At 46.6% G+C, this 19,355-nt stretch overlaps 1 protein-coding gene across 1 annotated transcript in view; it reads right to left on the minus strand.

Annotated features, from left to right (window-relative positions):
• LOC147701770 (sulfotransferase 2B1-like) overlaps positions 1 to 19,355 on the minus strand; it is a 415,303-nt gene that overhangs the window by 63,806 nt on the left and 332,142 nt on the right. The gene's annotated exons all lie outside the window — the stretch shown is intronic.

Raw genomic sequence — 19,355 nt, forward strand, 5'->3', positions numbered from 1 at the left:
GTAACCTGCACAGGACAGGACAATAGACATGATCCAATAAACGAGTAAATGATCATGGGTGACTGTCAAGAGACAAAATGTGTGACCTATGATTTAATGTTTTACGTAATTAGTATTTTAATTTCTTTTTTGAAAGTTGCATCAAAAGAGATCAGTCTGATATCTGGAGGCAGGGAGTTTCAAATGTTCAGGGAAATATTTGAGAAGGCTCATTTGCAAGTTTTGTTTTTATTGAATATCTACAGTTTTAGCAACAATTGGCGGTTGCTGTTGCCTCTAGAGGATCTGCATCAACCAGACAAGTCTAATTATGATGCCTAGTACCTTGGTGTGATGTGGTGTAACGCTTTGTGAAAACAACAGTTGATGGACAGAATGCAGATCAATGTCATGCATTCACCCCAGTATAGAGATATGGGCCTAAATCCATCGTTTTTTTGCACTCCTCACCACCCCAGTTAAGACATGGCCATATGCAAATCAGCCTTGACCCTGTGCCTCATGGGAACAGTCCAGCCTGAACTGCCAAGCCATGTCTTTCCTTGACCGGAATCAAGCATCCTAGGGCCGGTTTCTGACTGTCAGCCGTCTTCAGCCAGGATAGCTTGACTCCAGTGGTGTGGAGAGCATGGGGCTCACGTCTGAGCATACCCATCCCACTCGGGATGACAAATGCAAAAACAACAGTTGATTGACAGAATGCAGATCAATGTCATACATTCACCCCAGTACAGAGATCTGGGCCTAAATCCATCGTTTTTTTTGCACTCCACACCACTCCAGTTCAGACATGGCCATATGCAAATCAGCCTTGACCCTGTGCCTCATGGGAACAGTCCAGCCCGAACTGCCAAGCCATGTCTTTCCTGGACCGGAATCAAGCATCCTAGGACCCGTTTTTGGCTATCAGCCGTCTTCAGCAAGGATAGCTTGACTCCAGTGGTGTGGAGAGCATGGGACTCACGTCTGAGCATGCCCATCCCACTCTGGCTGACAAATGCAAAAACAACAGTTGATGGACAGAATGCAGATCAATGTCATACATTCACCCCAGTACAGAGATATGGTCCTAAATCCATCGTTTTTTTTGCACTCCACACCACCCCAATTCAGACATGGCCATATGCAAATCAGCATTGACCCTGTGCCTCATGGGAACAGTCCAGCCCAAACTGCCAATCCATGTCTTTCCTGGACCGGAATCAAGCATCCTAGGACCGGTTTCTGGCTATCAGCCGTCTTCAGCCAGGATAGCTTGACTCCAGTGGTGTGGAGCGCATGGGACTCACGTCTGAGCATACCCATCCCACTCGGGATGACAAATGCAAAAACAACAGTTGATTGACAGAATGCAGATCAATGTCATACATTCACCCCAGTACAGAGATCTGGGCCTAAATCCATCGGTTTTTTTGCACTCCACACCACTCCAGTTCAGACATGGCCATATGCAAATCAGCCTTGATCCTGTGCCTCATGGGAACAGTCCAGCCCGAACTGCCAAGCCATGTCTTTCCTGGACCGGAATCAAGCATCCTAGGACCGGTTTCTGGCTATCAGCCGTCTTCAGCCAGGATAGCTTGACTCCAGTGGTGTGGAGCGCATGGGACTCACGTCTGAGCATACCCATCCCACTCGGGGTGACAAATGCAAAAACAACAGTTGATTTACAGAATGCAGATCAATATCATACATTCACCCCAGTACAGAGATCTGGGCCTAAATCCATCGTTTTTTTTTAACTCAACACCACCCCAGTTCAGACAAGGCTATATGCAAACTGGGGTGGTGTGGGGTGCAAAAAAACACCATTATGGGCATTTAAAATTTGTCTTTCCATAAGAAGGCATTTGGAGGACAAATTTGTAAGGCAGGCTGAGCCCTACATCCTTCTTAGGCACGAGGAAAAGGAAACCGCAATAACACCCGTTCCATGGCCCGGGCCCTCTTGATGGCTTCTTTAGAGAGCAAAGCTCACATCTGTTGCAGTAGAATGGAGAGGAGGAAGGTGTGGCTGGTCAGAAAAAAAAGTAAGTCATAGCCATGCTAAATGACTTGAAGGACCCATCTTTCATTTGTGATGGATTGATACTACCCTAGTAGAAAGTACTGGATTCTGACTCCCACAGGGTGGTTGTGCTCGACTAATGTAAGCTAAAGTGGCGTAGAGGCAGTTGCCTCATAGGAGGGGGACTGGGAAGACAGATGCCCCATGGTAACCTGTAAGTTGACTGCCAGTTCACGTTTTTGGTTTTGAAAGGACATACCACATTAGGACCAGGGAAGATTGGCTTTACCTGCCTACTAATCTCCTGGAGTAGTCTTGGAATTTCCTCAACTGGAGAGGAAAGTGTTTAGCAGGGGCATAAAGACTAACCTTGGGCGGACAACTATGGTTCTCTCGCGTAGTTTGTGTAGTTTATGCTACTTCGCGCTACGCGAATTGCACGTACCACAGTGAAAAAACGCAAAGCTTAGTTGGCATTTTTTGTTTGCTCGCGGTCCTCAACGTCAAGTTGGCGACCGTGAGCAAGCAAGATGACATCCCGGCGAGATTTTTTCATTGTTCGCGATCAACAACATCAAGTTGGAGAATAAACCTCCAGGCGAGATTCTCAACGCTGGGAGGTCAGGTTTCTCATTGTGAGTGGTCGCGGATGCTCGCGACCACTCGTGATGAGAAACTACCAGTCAGCGTTGAGAAAGCTGCCGCTCGAGTAAAAATCTACTCAAGCAGCAAAAAATGACAGATCGCACTGTGCAAGATGTTGTTTTCAATGATTGCACAGTGCGGACAAGCATCCGGCTCTGTGCAATCATCGGGAACAGCGCACTTCGGAGTTCATGTAGCTCTACGCGTAGCTCGCGAAGTGCACTTTGTGTAGCTACGCATAGCACTACTTTGTGAACTACGCCCAGGGTTAATAAAGTCCTAAGGATTTTGCTGTGACGATACTCTCCTTAAAATATTCTAAGGCAGTATCAGCTAAGAAAGATGTGGATCGCATCCACGCATGGCAACAGAGCACCACACTGGTGTCAACTGGTCGCCCAGGAGAATCTGTAGTATCAAGGCAAGCGCGAATAATATGTATGGGCACATCTTGACAATCTTGAATTGTTTGAGCCAAGAATGCCCTAAGTTCTTCCAGGATGAACGGCAAGATCTCACTGACCATGTCCTAGAGTGTGTGAGTGGATCGAGTTGATGAAAAAACAGCATTAAGTGATCTCAGCACTAGGCCATCCAAAGAGAACATTTGCTTCCTGAACACCTCAATCCTCTGATAATCGGTCTGCGGGTCCAGATTCTCAGAGACAGGATGCTGTGTAAGGAAACCAATGTCACCAGGCATTAGTCTGTGACGTCTGCCAACTGCTTACTCACATACAGGCAAGAACAGGGCTTAGACCAAGTTCCCATTAGGTGTCAGTAAGGGCTTCATTAAATTGAAGCATGGGTACAGATGAGGCTAGCCCAGGTTGCAAAATGTCTGTAAGGACATTTGTATTGATTTCAACAGGAGGCAGTTGAACTTCCAGGACCTCAGTTGCTCATTGAATTACCATAGCAAAGGAAGCACTCTCTTCTATTGGAGGCCCATGAGGCTGATTACACCAATACTTATCATGAAAGTAATGAAGCCACTGGCCTCCTCTAAGTTCATGAAGAGACTGTTCTCATCGTAAAGAAGGGATAAATGATCCCCAATCCCGACCATGGTCATCTCCGGGTAGTGGCAAGCTGTGGTCAGATCTAGACCCAAACCCCTATGGAGCCTTTGTGGCTGCCTCTGTGGAAGTGGAAGCATAGAATCTGAATCAGGCTGTGTGGTCACCAGTTATCGTGTAGTGAATTTAGAGCACAACCTCGATCAAGGTGTGTAGGTGTTGCCGGTTTGGGATCAGGCATCAGAGTCGGTACTGGATTCTCTACTGGGGCTGGCCCTGGCGGCATCAGCACTGGTGTCTATGAAGGAAGTATCAATGGAGACCTTAGGGCTGGGGTGGAAGTCTGCAACACAGTCGGTGGAGAACCTTTGATGTGTCCAAAAGGTTCAGTTGGTGCAGAGGATGGATCTAACATTGATAATCTTACTGGGGGTCCCTAAAGATCCTGGGGGCCTGTAGGCACCCCAAATAGAGACGGAAGAGCGGCCTCGACCTGCTGCAGTGCAGCAAGTGGCCTGTGAATTAAGAAAGTATCAAGAAGAATTGTGAAATGAGCTCCTCAGTCTGTGACCAAGAACTGTATTTCCCTTGTGACTTCTATTTTGATAAAGAATTGCAATATGTGGGCAAGTCCAGCTTCACATTCCTGTGTTTCCATTTGGACTTCGACTTATGAGAAGACTGACTGCAAAGAAACTCAGTTTCTTGCTGCAGGTCCTTGCCCCAAACTTGAAGAAGGACCTACCTGTGGCCCATGACTTCTTCCTGTGTGGGGAAGAACACAGCTTTGCTTCATAGTCCCGTTCTGCTTTCAGGTGCATGAGAATGAACACATCGCAGAACTCGGAGTCGTGACCCGATCCCAAATACCAAAGACAGACCTCATGTGGGTTGGTGACAGACACCTTTTCACTGCTGTCACTGCATGGCTTAAATAATGTAGTTTTAGTAGGGCACATCCTTCCCTTGAACTCTGGATTTTATTTATGGAAGACAGTGAAAGACTGATGAAAAGTGGGAGCGGAGCTCCGTATCCACATTCAATGGCACGGATCGCGAGCAGGTGTAGTGCTTTGGCGCACCTCTCCTCTGTCACTTCCAGGGCAGAACAAAGCCTATACAGAATCACATGGCACCTCCTAGTAGTGCTCAGGAGCAACGCTCTGAAAATTTTTCGGATATACTCAGGTGCCTCGAGTACTATTCTAGAGATGAGGAATATGTTGTTAGAAGTATGGATCAGAACACCCCATCATCAGCATCGTATTTTGGTTCACATAATGATGGGCTCGGTTAATTGTAATATGTGCAGTACCTCCTGTTAACATACATTTAGCAATTAGGGGATTTTTTTTTTTAATCTTTATTAAGTTAGAAATCAGGGGAGTCATACATACATCAAGAGTAATTATAGTCCGCATCTGCATCAAAATCTTAGAATAATAAGATATGTTTACACTTACACATAACGTAAAAACAGTCCCATACATACAACCCTGTCCTCCAGCCTCCCAAGACACAGCAGCCCTATTACGGTAATACATTGTCTGTGTTAATTTCTGGTGGATCTCAGATGTTTCGCCTACACTTATTCCATGCCCCCAATACTCTTCCCCACTTTTGAGGACATCCGCGATGTACAAACACTGCCTTTTCCGCCACCATCGCTTCGTCCATATCTTTACACCATTTTTGGAGCGTAGGCAGTGCGTCTGGCCCCCATAACATAGCAATATTAAGTTTCGCCATCATCATACCAAGCAAGGCCCAGTCTTGTTCTCGGTGATTGAGGACATTCGGTTCGCATACATTTAGCAGACATCGTCTCGGCTCCTGTAAAACCGAGATTTCAATTGCCTGGGAAATAGTTTGCATTATTTTGACCCAATATGCCACAACACAGGAACAATCCCAAATGGTATGATAAAACGTGCCTTCCTCCCCACAGCCGCGCAGGCAGTATTTGTGCGATGCCGCTCCCATTGCATGGAGCGTTGTCCTAGTGTAATATGTGCGGTGTAACACTTTGAGTTGGACCAGTCGAAGACTGGATGGTATTGCTGTCTCACATGTTGATGACAGAGCTTCCTGCCACTCCGAGTCGTCAAAGTCTCCCACCTCCCGGGACCAGGCCCGTCTCAGTTTGGATGTTGGGCCTGGCAGGTTGTTGACTAGTTTACGGTACGACAAGGATGTCGCCCTGTTTGTCATGTGTTCTGTCAGAAGTCTATCTTCCAATGGGGTGGCCTCCAGTAGGGAAGTGCCCAGTGGTATGACTGCCTGGAGTGCATATTGGATTTGAAAATATCTAAATTTCTCCGTCTGGGCCATGCTGTATTTTATTTGTAGGTGTTTAAAATCGACCACAGTCCCCTTTTTCCAGAGGTCTCCTACTGGTAGGGAGCACTTTCGCACATGCTCCATCTTATGAGTATGCTGTATGAATCATAACTCCCAATTAATTGTTTGAAACATGCCCGTTTCTTTTGTTTATCAGGTATGCCTAATTAACTATCCCGACTTGCCCAGACTACGAAGGATGCACTTTAATGTGGTCGTGCTCCCTCGATTCTTTTGCGATTCATACCCCTACCTGAGCTCTCTCCAAGATATGTTAACCTTTGAATCAATGATTTTGATTCCTAGTCCTCATCCAATATTGATCGCTAAATAATTACGGGATGTTCCCCTGTTTAATAATTCTCGTAAACTTTATATATCACCATCCATTCGGGTTACCTTGGCAACCATTGACTCTTTGAGTCTTTTCTCCCTTACCATCACCCACGTGACCTCCTGTTGCTATGTCAACCTTCGCATCAGGAAGGTCGGCGTTCTCCTCGAGGTTGCCGAGAGAGACGCTTGATCTCCATTGAACCGTAATTGGCCGGTAAGCCCGCCGCACATCGGCTCCCGAAACCAGCGTCAACTAATGTGCTTCAAACCCACTTATCCTTTAATAATGATGCCCTCCTCCTGCTTCCCTCCTCCCAGGATACGTATCCCGATTCACACGGACATATTCCTTTCCAACATCGGGGACATAAGAAAAACTCTACACTAATCGGTAAGCCTTACCGACCATGGTTTTCTCTAATTTCCATCTTGAGGAAATCTACTTTGGTCGAACCTGCCTGAACAATGTTCCCTTTATTCAGATACGTAGAGTGGTTCCTCCTTGTCCAGTACCAGGATCGTTTGCCTTATCCCCTTGGGATATCGGACTTAACTTTTCAAGTAAGTCTGAAAGTTTTCTTTCTCCAGCCCTCGACAATAGCACGCACAGTGTTTGACTATAGTTCTAATGGGCATACTATTGATTTTTCTCAGGATTGAATGTTTACTATCGATTTTCGAAATGAATATTACTCACCAACTCTGATTTATTCAGGTATGTCTATCAAAAATATGTCTACCCTTATACAACTTGCGAATTGGACAGTTTTTAGAACGTTATTAAACTGACTCAATACATCTATTTAAATTTAGGTTGTTTGCCCCACTACCCCTTTCTCGTCCTGATGAAGACCCACATGCAAGGATTTCACTGATTCCTGCTCCGCTTGGGTCGAAACGTCGACACACTCCTTCACCTTGAAACACAGCCTCCTCCTACCCATGATTCCTGTATAGTATGGACATTGGGGCATGTGTTTTTTGAATCTTTGATGTTGATTTATGATCATTCTACTGTTTATCCGACATTGAATTTTTACGAATGTTTGATAGATACGTGTTTTTTATTATCACTATCCCTTCCTACACTACCCTCATGACTGCACGTCCCTCTAGTTTACGGTACGACAAGGATGTCGCCCTGTTTGTCATGTGTTCTGTCAGAAGTCTATCTTCCAATGGAGTGGCCTCCAGTAGGGAAGTGCCCAGTGGTATGACTGCCTGGAGTGCATATTGGATTTGGAAATATCTAAATTTCTCCGTCTGGGCCATGCTGTATTTTGTTTGTAGGTGTTTAAAATCGACCACAGTCCCCTTTTTCCAGAGGTCTCCTACTACAGAAAGACCAATGCTGTCCCAATTTTTAAATCCTTTACTCCTGCAGAGGCATCCCAGCTGTTGGGAGTCCCACACTAGTGTTATTTGTGTGAGTGTCCCTGTACATTGCAATTGGGCTTGTGCTTGGTACCAAATATGTATTGTGTGTGCAGTAGGGCCAAGCAATCACGGGGGCCTACGGCGCCTATATAGATTTGCCATCAGTCCTTTCTCCTCCAAGCTCTGTCTGTCTGTGTGGTATGCCGGCTCGTCTTGTGGGGCGTGCAACCAATAGTTAATTATTTTAAGATGTGCCGCCCAGTAGTACAGCTGGACATTCGGGAGTGCTATCCCTCCATCGTACCAACTGCGTACCAATTTGTCCTGTGCGATCCGTCCCGGTTTGTTTCCCCACAGTAAACCGGAAACTTCTGTCGATATGGCCTTTAAGTAGGCTAGTGGGACTAGAAACGGTGTGTTTTCGAGAACATAGAGAAAACGCGGAAGCGCCATCATTTTATAAAGTGCCGCCCTCCCCAACAGGGTGAAGGGGAGATTATGCCACACCACCACATCACGTTTAAATCGATCTAATTGGGGCTTTAAATTCTTTATATAGAACTCAGTGGAGTCAGAAGTTACATAAAAGCCAAGGTATTTAAAGGCTTCATCAGTAACTTGCAGTGGACAGTCCAGAGGCAGCAGGGGTGACGGTCCAGCCAGCACGTAAAGAACGGACTTGGAACAATTTATCCTTTTTCCAGATACTCTACCAAATTTTTCACATACATTCAATAGCTCCAGGATGGATTTTCTAGGGGAGGTTAGATATAACAATACGTTGTCCGCATACAAAGATATGCGATCTTCTCAGGTATCAGTCCAGCGGATCCCTCTGATAGAGGGCTCCCATCGGAGCCAATCTGTGAGCGGTTCTAATATCAGCTTGAACAACAGGGGGGATAGTGGACACCCCTGCCGCGTACCCTGCGCAAGCGGAAAGTCTCTTGAAATGTGCCCAATGGCCACCACATGTGCCATTGGGTTGTTGTAGAGCAAACGGATCCAAGCACAGAATTTGGGACCAAATCCCAAGTGCTGCAGTGCTGCGAACAAATACGGCCATTCCACCGTATCGAACGCCATACTGGGATCAAGCGAGAGGATCACCACCAGCTCCTGAATGTAGGATCGTCTAGCTAGTACTGCATGCAGTCTTCGTAAGTTAAGTGCCGTACTGCGGTGAGGCATGAATCTGGACTGATCTGGACCTATCAGGGAGGAAAGATGCGGGGTCAGCCGCATCACCAATAATTTGGCCAATACCTTTGGCTCAGCATTATTTCAGGAGATTGGGCGGTAGGGGGTACAATCCACCGGTGGCTTGTCCGGTTTATGGATTGCTACAATCGTGGCCAGGCGTTGGTCATGCAGCAGCTCTCCAACCTGAAGACTGTCTTGGAACATGTTTAGCAGGAAGGGTGCCGTCACCTGTGCTGTGTGCTTGTGTAGTTCGATAGGGAAGCATTTGGGCCCACCGCCTTGCCGGACGCAAGGGAGCCAATGGCCATTTGTACTTCCTCGACCGAGAAGTCATCTTCCAAAAGCTGCACCAACTCCGGTGTGAGCTTTGGCATAGCAATATCTTTGATATAGCCACAATTATGCGACTTTTGATAAATATCAGGGCTCATATTTTGGTGGTATTTATCGCATTTGAAATATACCAATTCAGAGGTGTCTGCTGTATCAGGTGTGATAAATATGACACAATTATATCCCCAATACCACCTATAAGTAAGAGACTGAACCTATTCTGTCTCACAGTACTTCTGCCAATAATCCTCCATTATCTGTAATAAATGTATTTCTCCAGCAACACCAATGGACCTAATATTGAAAATACTGTACTGCGCTCCACTGTTGTGTATTTGGCACTTCTATGTCTGAATTGTAAACTGTGTAATACTCTATTTTTCTGCTCATAATCCCACTGTGGATATCTGCAAACACACCGTTTTTGTGCTCATATGGAAATCACACTGTAAGTTATGTATAAACATATATGCTGTGTTACACAGTATATAAAGTGTTACGCAAACACATCGTCCTTTATCAAAGTAAGGGTACAATCACAAAGTGCATTTCCGTAATGTGGCTTTACTTTGGTGAAATCTTGTCAGCCTTTACCAAATTAAAAACAGATTGAGGAATTGAACTTTGTGAGTGCACTCTTACTTCCATATTAGACAGTGTGTTTGTGTAGTTTGTAAAGTCAGCTAAACGGAGGCTCATTGGGACCACTACACCCGGTCACGTGCCTGACACCAAACCTGGGGGGTCTCATAATATGAATAGCAAAGCATAGCCCTCTGCGAGTTTCTCTGCCTTTATCATAATACTCAGTACTTATTCACCTTCAAAGAACTGTTGGTCTTTCACTACATCTGACTGCATCTCATTTTATCAATGGTATGACTGTGTTAGCTGTTGATGCTGTATATACTACATTGTTGTCTGGGTGAGAAATGAAGGAATCACCCCCATGAGAGGTTGCAGACACATCACTTGACTAGGCCCCAATGGGCTGGAGGAGACTCCAAGAGGTTTAGGGTCTTCACATGCAGACAGATTCACACACCTGGTAGCTGGCTCACAATTAAACAGAATTAATATGTTTGGTAGAACCCTGATGACTGAGGACTTTCAGAGGCTAGACTGAGCATGTACCCGATCTTACCACAAAAGGTTTTCCATCCTTGGTCCCCTCAATTATCACAATGAGAGAGTCTTTCTGAGGCTGATCTTTCAGCTTATTTGGCAGGATATCAGCTCTCTTTCCTCGAGTCTTCCTCTACTACATGCTGGAAAGTGCACTCGAATATTGGTCCTACTGATTGGATACAGTGTCTGTTGAGCAGCATTGTGTTCGGAGAAAAGGTGTTTGATGTGTGATGGTACTCTCCTCTCTTCATATTATACGAGATGCCAGTCAACTAGTATCACTGCAACTGGGAGGCAACAAGGCTGCCAACAGGCACTGGAAAAGATGAGCATGCAGTGCTCGATTTGTAAAAGAATGAGTGTGGTGCCCAAAGCTCTGATCCGAAGCCCGCTGCGGGTACAATTAAATACCAATAACAGATACTAATGCATAGTCTTGAATCCACTTCACGTCTGTTTAATCCACTACCAGACACTGCCTGCCTATTAAGTCACTCCTCTAGCTGTAGGTTCCTGCTTTCAGCCTTTGTGACCGCTTTTCTGTTTTTTCTTCTGCCATCTTTCATCATTGTACGTTTTCCCTCTCTTGCTCTTAGGTAATGCTTGACGCAGAAATTATGTGCCAGTCACCTAAAATTAGGCTCAAATTAGGCATTCTGAGCATGTAATTGACCCCGTCCCTTCGAATCAACCAATCACAACACATGCAGCACCAGCAACTAAGGGTGATATGCAATTCCTAATTCAAGAACTATTAAATCACAAGCAGGATGTCTCCCAATCAATATCGGACCCCGGCTATCATTTGCAGAAAATCGAAACTTGAGCGGACCAATTGGAAAAGTCTTTAACCGAAAGAAATCATGAACGGGACGAACTGCTTGGGTGAGGGTTGTCATATCTTGACAAGAATAACTACACACACATGAGGTCTTTAAAGGAGCTTTATTACATGCTTCCTTCCTCGTGTCTGTCCCTACTCTAACTGTCGTGGTTCCTGTCACTGGCTCCTCCCGTTCCTGCTCCTCCCTCTTAACTCCACCCCAACCACTAGACTACACGACATCTCCCCCTTTCTTAACAAAATGAACTTAATTTCCACAGTGTTCGCAATTCTTCAATCCACCACACAGGTTGGCGGACAGCTTGTTCTTCCAGCATCAGTAGTGTCGAATCCGTGGTGGTCCTGACGTTGATCAATCTTTCCGGTGTCTTAACCAAGACATCCTTGACTACGGGAGTGCACCTTTGAGAATGCAACCCATTGTGTGTGGGCTGCTTATTATCCGGTTCCGCAGTTATCATGGTTCTTTCTTGTTGTGTGACTGCTACAGGCACAGCTCGGCAGTGGCAGTCTGCTTTCCCCGGTGACTCTTGTTCTATTGACGGTTGATCTCCTTCGGGAGTGGACAATGGTCTGGTCTTCTTCCGAGCTCCCACCTGTAAGGGTATTTCTCTTTGTCTTGTCAGGTTGGGAGCGGCACTGTTCTTCTGTTCACCGTCAGGCATGCCAGGCATTAATGTACTATCTGAAATGGGTGTCCTGTCTTGATTCTTGGACTCGTTTGCTGCCTCTGTTTGTCTCTTCCTCTCCCACTCGTGTTTGAGACTGACGAAACCCTTGACCCTCCGGTCATGTACCTGTTTCTCTCTCAGTCGGTGACAGTCTATCTCTGTCACCACTTTTGGTCCTCCTCCCGGGGTGACAGGATAATCCTTTTCCACTTGGTAGATACTGTCCCATCTCTTTGTTTTCCTTCCGTCAGTTCTTTGAGTCAGTCTCGCTGACCCCATCAGGGGTGACGGTATATTACTCATGTCTTGAAATGGCGATGACTGATGTGACATGTTGTCCTTTGGTTCTGTTGTCGTTCGGGTGATTGATGCCATGGACGTGATCGGGACCATGATTTTGTTGACCCTAATGATCGGACAGACATGTTTTCCGACTCAGAGGAGTCGTTCGCTGATTCCTTTTGAGAACGTTCCTTTGAGGGCGTCGTGACTGATAAGTTTATTGAGTTGGTAGTCTGGGACGACATGCTCCTGGAGTCGGAGCTATCTACGGAACATTCCTTTGGGTACGTCTCTTTATGTGTCTTTTGTGTTGTTGCGATGGAGAGATTGTTTGCTAACCACACATTTACTTCTTTAGTTTGATCTCTGAGCATTTGGTCTTTACCCTTTTCACAGGACATCACTTGTCCCTTCTCCGTTTTCTCATTGACACAACTGTCTTGAGTGCACGTGCCACTCCCTTTTCAGTGTCTGAGTGGCTTACCACTCCTCATGTGGTTGGTTTCTTCTTCTCGCTTGTTGGGCGTGCTGACGTCCGTGCCATTGGCGTGATATGTCTTGCAGCTTGACGCTTCCTCGGACTCATCTATAGACTTTGGTGCATAGCGGAAGGATGCCCTGGGATGTTCGTGTGCCGATTTCCGATGTTGACGGGACTGGTCCTGTCTTCTGTAGTTTGTCTTGCTTGCCTTCTTGTTGAGCAATCTGTCATCTTGCCCATGGGTGTGATCTGACCCGCTTGACACTTCATCTGCTTCATAACCATTTTCATCATCGGTTGACTGACTTCTTGAGGTTGAGTAACTCCGTGAGGTTGTATCAGTATCATCATCTGTTGACTGACTCCTTGAGGTTGAATAACTCTGTGAGGGTGTATCAGTGCCGCTTTCGCAATCCTGATTCATCCTGGTCTTTTGTGATGGTGACTTGGAGTGTTCCATGACGCTGTGTCTCTTGTTTCGTCTTGGCTCTGATTCACCCTCCTTCTTTTCAGTTTTGTTTGTTTCCTGGGCCTTGCCCCCAGACATGAGGGATGTCTCTCTCCAGACATCCATGTGGCTTGCATTCGAGTGCACGTCTTTCGATAAGTCTTTTGCTTTTATCCGAACTCCAACCTCGGCCCCTCTGATGATTCTCTTTAGCGACCACTGCTCCTGAAAAATCTTGCGCTTCGTGTCTGCGCTTGAACAGCCTTCGATTATCCGGAGCCGAACTGCTTCTTCATTTGTAAATGTATTGAAGTTGCAGCGGGGTACCAGACTTAGCAACCGGGTGATGAATTTCGGCAATGGTTCTCCTGGTTCCTGCCGTGCTGTATTGAAAGCGATGCGAGCATGATCCACTTCCACTGTGCATGGAAATGGGCACGTAGCTTCACTTGGAGTCTTTCATAGCTCTCTGTGTCCCTTTTGGGAAATGTTCTGATTAGGCGTCGGCCCTCATGACCGACCAGTTGGAGGAGTAGCATCAGACATTTTCTATCTCTTCGCTCACCAATTGCTTCAAGAAAATCGTCCAGTGATTCCAGCCACCGGTTCCATTTGAGACCCAAACTCTGACTGTCAGTCTGTTGCACTGGGGGTGGTACTTCAATGCAGGGATTGGACCTATGGGTTGCATTTACCCCCGCCATGATGGAGGAAAGGTTTAGTCTACTACCGTCGCAGGATTGTTCACTTTGCCTCCAGTCTTATTTGCTGACCTTCTTCGCCTGGGGTCCTGTGTCTAGTCGTCTCCTTCTATGTTGGGAAGGTTCGCCACTCCTGAGTGACTACTGTATTCTGTCTGCCCTTAGTACGACTGTCTCGGTAGGCTTCAATGAGTGAGGCTTGAATTTCATGATTTCGAAATGGCCACTACTCAGCTGCTCCTTACGTGATGCGTGGCTCAGCAACTTCCCAATTCTGTTAAGGTGACCTGCTAACTGTAGGTAATTTGGGACTCTTCCGCGATGATACGTGACGCCATTGACATCTCGTTCTTGTGTTCCCTTTCAGCCTGGCACCGGTTATCCAGTGGTTTCAATTATGAGAGAAGGCTTCCTTGGTATCCGTTTACTCATGCTTCTGGATCATTTGATTTCTTGGCTCTTCTTACTGTTGATCATTTATCTTCGCGTGGTGCTGGAAGTTTACTTTGGTACTGACCTTTGCTCGTGTTTGTTACGTTCTGGATCGGTATTTGCTTGGTGCAGTCAGGATGTGCACCTGCTTGCGCTCACTGACTTCGGGACTTGTATTTGTCCGTGCTTGGTATGTTCGGGTCTGTATTGGTTCGTGCTTGTAGCGTTGTGGATTTGCATTTGCTTGTGTTAGTTTCATTCGAGATTTGTGTGGGCTTGTGCTTGTTTACGTCGAGACTTGCATTTGCTCATGCTCGTTTTGTTGCACTTCTTGCATTTGCTTGTGTACTGGTTTCATCTCTTGCCTTAGCTCATGCTTGTTTTCTCATTTCCCTTTTGCATTTACTCAGGTTTGTTAATTTTGCTCTTTGCAGTCGCTCGTGTTTGTTTACTTTATTGTTGTCCTTACTTGTGCTTGTTTGTCTTTATTGTTGCTTTTGCTCGTGTTTATTTTATTTGCTATTGCCAGTGATTGTTCAGTGTTGGTTAGTTTCATTTCTCAGTGCTTGTTTATTTTACATTAATCATTGCTTGTTTTATTACAGTTGTCAGTGCTTGTTTTCTATGTTTGCCAATGCTTGTTATATTATGGGTGCCAATGCTTGTTGCTTGTCTTTATCAATGCTCGTTTCCAAGCTCTGCTTTCCTGACTTAAAGATGGCCGCCTGGATCTCTAACAGGGGATGGGAGCAAAACTGCCTGACTCTAAGATGGCCGCTGTAGTGGAAATCTCGTTTCTGCCGGGATTTGGCTCTTTTTGCTGCTTCCACGCCGATGTTTACTCACCGGACCGATGGCAGGCACACAGGACGCTCGCGGAGGCTAGGACCACTGCTCCTCAACGCAGCTGAGTCTCCAGACGCTTCTTGGGACACAGGTAGGACCGGGGTGGGCTCCCGTCCTAGGTGTCTTTTCTCTTCAGTCTTGTGCCGGTCCCTGGAGGAGGCAGGGCTTTGTCGATGCCGCACACGCTTCTGGGCCGTCAGCACACACCGGTGAGGTCGGGGTAGGCTCCCGACTTCATTTCTTTCCACGCGTGCCGTGTCTCACGCATCAGGGGTAAGTGTCTGGTTTCAGCGCATGCCGGCGCTCTTTCCCCAGCACTTCTTCACGGCTTCCACAATGTCTCACACGCTCCTCAACTACCGGAGCAGCAGGGTAGGATCGGGGTAGGCTCCCGATCTCTGTCTCCGCAGCGCACCACTGATTACATGCCCCGGGATAAGCTCCTGGTTTTGGCGCCACACAGCGCTTCCTTTCAAATCTTCTTTAGCGCTCGACCACGTTGATCCTGCAAAGCTCTACGCGACTGGCACTCGCGGAGCTGGGACAATTATCGCTGGCCTCAGGTTCTTGGCGGCGATTTCACTGGGGCACACGTGTCGCTACGGCGACTTTCCTTTTCTTGGTGCCCAGGGACAGGACGTTTCTTTGCAGGGTTCAGGGATGCCAGGCTGCAAATCCCACCCTTGTTCGCCAGTTGTCATATCTTGACAAGAATAACTACACACACATGAGGTCTTTAAAGGAGCTTTATTACATGCTTCCTTCCTCGTGCCTGTCCCTACTCTAACTGTCGTGGTTCCTGTCACTGGCTCCTCCCGTTCCTGCTCCTCCCTCTTAACTCGACCCCAACCACTAGACTACACGGCAAGGGTCAGTTCTAAAAAAAAGTAATTCAGGATACAATGGACAATGAGAAAAGTCATTCCAAATGTAATTATTTACTGATTTGGGGGTGTCAAGCCTGAAATAGTGAAGCAGGGCTAGCCACCCACGAACAGAAATGGTTCTGCAGGATCTGGGGACCCTCAGAGAAGACAGATTTTTTTTACATCGTAACACAGAATGTACTCATAATTCTAAAAACAAAAGAATCCACCCTATATGTGCTAGCCAGGGTACATTTCTATCGGTTGAAGGAATAGATTTCCTTGTGGCAAGCCGGAACAAGAACATACAGTTCTAACGGGGCAATATCTCTATTTATCAAGACAATTCCGTGCACACACTAATTTACGTCCCACCTGTGCAATGAAAAAATAACTTATTGTCGGGGCCTCTCCCTCAGGCGTTTGGTCACGTTCACAGGTACACTTTCAGTCACCCAGTACCAAACAAGAAGCTGCCCTAATCCTGAACTTCTCAACTCCTGAGGAGGAATTCCTATCTAATGCACAATGAAGTGATGGCCTCTGGGTAAGGCAATTCTCAAATAAGGATAAGCGTGAGGCTAGGTGGAGTGCAAAATGATATCCAAAGACTTAAGTCACTGCTTTACGCTATATAGTTCCATTCAACCACCCCACCAAAATTACATTAGTGGTCATGCTGTTCAGAAGGGGATTTTGCTTACACTTAGAGAGCTCATCTAGTGCTCCAGATGGTCATTATTTCTTATTTGCCTTTGAAAAATAAGCCAAGCCATAACGTCTATCTAAATTTATGGCCCAAGTGAAAACTCAAAGGCTTTATATTCTGCCTTATTACCTCATTCAGGGGTTGGTGATCATGGTTGGGGACTTCATTGCGTTAGAATGTTCAGTTGTCATTGCAATTCACTAGCTGATTTTTTTTAGGACGAAATTGATGCTGTTCACAAGAAATTCCCAATCACTCCACAGCTGATCAACCCCAGTTCATCCATATCACCCTGTAATGATTCTCCTTTTTAATGGGATAGGTTTGAACCTCTCACGTGCGACCATATATTAATACTCTTATTTAAAGCCAAATCTGACTCTCCTGTGGCTGTCTGCCCCCTAGGATCTCAGCCACTCTATCAGCAGTGACAGATCCTGCTCTTGTTTCTCTATTCAATCATTCTCTCTAACCTGCTAAACAAAATTTAGTTTGGAAAGATGGATTTTGTCTCTCCCATTCTTAAAAAACCTAATGCGGACCCCAAAAACCTGCCTAATTGCAGGCCATTTCCTTCCTTCAATTGCTAGGGAAAATGCTTGAAAGCTACGTAAACAAACAGCTTATGTTATTCCTTGAGGAGTATGCGGGCCTAGACCCCTCCCAATCAGGTTTTAGAGTGGCATGTAGCACTGATACTGCATTTGTTGCTGGTACAAATTCCGTTTGTCTCTCTCTAGACACAGGTACGCCTGTTATGCTTGTGCTGCTGGACCTCTCTGCAGCTTTCAACAATTTCTCAAGCGATACTGATTAGCAGACTGCATGAGAACGGTGTGAGAGGCACTGTCCTGCAAGTCTGGCTGATTTCTTGGATGATCGGTCTCAAATAATTACTATGGGTCCTTTCAAATCCCGTACAGTTTCCATCACCAAAGGAGTGCCGCAGGGCTCATCTTTGAGCCCAACTCTGCTCAATATCAATGTTGCTCCCTGTTAGAACTGGGGGTCTCTAGTTGGCAGAGGCAGGTACCACTGTCCAAATAGGGACCCTTGCTTCTAGGCAGGGTAAGGACGAAACCCTCTGAGATAACCCCTGCTCACCCTCTAGGTAGCTTGGCACGAGCAGTCAAGGCGAATCAGAAGGCAATGTAAACTATTTGTACCAACACTCACAGTAACACAGTGAAAAGACCACAAACTGACTCCACAACAGTTCAGAAAAATAAAGGTATTTAATCTAAACTACACAAGACCGAAACGACAAAAATCCAACATACACAGTTCAAGAATATGGTTACAAAAGAGTTCTTTAGGTTGTGATAAAATAATTCACAGTTGCGTGAAAAGTTCACAGTTGCAAGACCTTGGGGAGGCGATGCGAGAACACCCCGCGGCAGCAGCGGGCGTGTTGCGACAAATTTGGTCTGTATGGGGAGGAAGGTCACTTGTATGGATTCCGGTGCGTAGGTTCCGTAAGAAGTTTGTTCTCGCAAAGGCACGAAGCGACGATCTTGTATGGGCTGCGACGATCTCCGGGGTGACGATGCGTGATCCAGCGGCGATCTTTCTCTTGCAGCTCCTCGATGCGATGGCTCTGCAACGATGTTTGCAGCGACGGGATGCGGTCCGCAAGCAAGCGGTGCGGCGATCTCACCCAGCGATGACAGGCTCTGCGACGACACTTGCAGCGATGGTGATCTTCCCGCAATCGAAGGATGTGTTGTCTTAGGCAGCAGCAACAGGCGCTGCGACGTTCTCGACCTCCATAGCGGTAGGAATTTCTTCGCACTGTCGGGGATGCGCTCCGCAGCGAGTGATGCGATAACTTTTCAGTTGCAAAAGCTTCCCAGCACAGGTACAGCTTCCAGAGGCACCACAACTGGCCCAAGCACTCTAGGAAGGACAGACCTCTCTCAGCAGAGTTCAGGGAAGGTGGGGGTGAAGTTCTTTTGTTCCTGGGACTTCAAAATCAGTGAGCCAGGTCTTCTCAGGCCCTTGGAGATTCCTTCAAGACAGGGGACACAGTACAACAGCAAAGTCCTTCACCTCTCCTTGGCAGCAAAGCAACAGCAGGTCAGTCCAGCAGAGCAACAGCAGGATAGTCTGCCTTCTTCAGATTCAGCTTTCTTCTTGGCAGAAGTTCCTTCTTGATTCCAGGATGATCTAATTTTCTGTTGTCAGGGGTCCTGTACTTATACCCTAAAAGTCTTTGTTCTCTTTGTGCAAGTGGGCCCTGAGACCGGTCTGAACCAGTTATGGGTGTTCCTTTTCTGGCTTCTCCTTTCCTTTCAGAGTGAGGGGCAGGGTCATCAGCCGCCCAGCAGGAGGTGGAGCCAGCATTGTGGAAGGCAGGCACAGCCATATTCAGGGCCAGGTGCTATCTCCTCCCACCACTCAAGTTGCAAATGCAGTCATTCAGCCTAGGGCTGACTCAGCCAGCCTTCTGGGGAATCCCCAGCCCCTGTCACTCTCAAACCAGACAGTCAATACACAAACAGGCCAAGACACACAGAAAGGTCAGACTAGAGAACAGCAACTTTCTAACAGTGCTGTTCTCAAACACATGATTTAAAAACAACCTTTCCAAAAACATGTATTATTAAATTCTGAGTTTAGGGGTACCAGACTTTTATGTCCTATCTTGTTCCCATGGGAAGATCTGCTGTTAGCCACTGTAGCCAGC

This window comes from Lissotriton vulgaris, chromosome 7 (assembly GCF_964263255.1).
Source record: "Lissotriton vulgaris chromosome 7, aLisVul1.2, whole genome shotgun sequence".
NCBI classification, from domain to species: domain Eukaryota; kingdom Metazoa; phylum Chordata; class Amphibia; order Caudata; family Salamandridae; genus Lissotriton; species Lissotriton vulgaris.